This window comes from Nannospalax galili, unplaced genomic scaffold, assembly GCF_000622305.1.
Source record: "Nannospalax galili isolate Female #2095 unplaced genomic scaffold, S.galili_v1.0 scaffold293, whole genome shotgun sequence".
Classification (NCBI taxonomy): domain Eukaryota; kingdom Metazoa; phylum Chordata; class Mammalia; order Rodentia; family Spalacidae; genus Nannospalax; species Nannospalax galili.
The window spans coordinates 7,679,922-7,681,251 of NW_008337147.1; positions in this window are offsets into that span (position 1 = coordinate 7,679,922).

The following is a 1,330-nucleotide window of genomic DNA, read 5'->3' on the forward strand; positions in this document are numbered from 1 at the left end:
TATTTTAAATTTATTTATTTATTTATTTATTTATTCTGAGATACAGTCTTGTTATGTTGCTCAGACTGGCTTTGAACTCACAGTCCTCTCTCAGTTGGGATTACAGATTAATCTGTAAAGCTTTGTAATAATAATCATTTATGCTCATTTAACCTGTCTGCATGCTTGAACTCTTTCAGTATACCTTCACATTAACCTGGTGAGGTAGATGTCATTTCACTGGGTGGAAAACTGAGACAGAGGTAAAGTAAGTTCTTATCAAAAGTCATTCAGTTAGCATAGAATGGGGGCAGCAGTACAAACCATTTGAATATGGAGGAAGCTGTGTACAACTGCATCTAGTATATATGAAGAAGCTACATTGATCAGTCTAGCTCTGTCTGCCTCTAGGTAGAATTTATTTCATCTTATAACTTCAGAGGGTAACTATAGCAACAAAACTACTTCTGCAACATCTGGCATATTCCTATAGATTTTTTCAGCAGTTGATCCTCTATGAAATCTTATAGTAGTACACTATGTAGATTACATGAGTGATATGGATACTATTTCTTATGGGCAATAGATAGGCAGTATTGAATAGTTAAGTTATATTCAAGATTTCTCAATGTTAATAGTTTTTTGTTTATTATGGTTTAGATATTAAAAATAATGAAGAGGAAGGAATTTAAAATGTACAATTCCCATTTGGATATGAAAATGAATCTGAATCTAAATTAATTTATTCAGTTAGCCTAAGTGGCAATAAAATACAATATTCTCATACCTCATAACTTTTGAAAAGATGATGAATTTTACTCAAAGCAGTTTTTAAAAGAAAAGATTATACAGCCATATGGCTTTAAAGAAGGCTAAGTCACATTGAAAGCACATGTTATTTAAACACTTATCAGTCTTGTATGTCATTCTTGGCTGTTCCTTGAAGCAGCAATGAATATAAATATTATGTGATTATTCTTGCTTAAATTCTTTTATATCCAGAACTCAAGCTTCTTTATTACCCAAGGAAGAGATAATGTCAAAGCTTTGCAACCTTGCTGAAGATGAATGCTCCCATAATGCTGTCTAAAGGGTAAGCTTGTAACTTACAGATAATAAATGTCAAGGTGAGACATTGACTTAGGAACAATGCCTGCCCACAAGGGCCATATCCTTGTTGTACTATAGCTCGTGGCTAGATTTATGATTTGCCTCACTCACCTAAATAGATCCAGACTTGTCCAAACAACACACTGCTGTGCCTAAGTTAATTTAATTGGAGAGCCTCTTTGTTCTGTTTCATTGCATAGCATTTATGTGTGATACATAGAGGTCCATTTAGAGTATATAA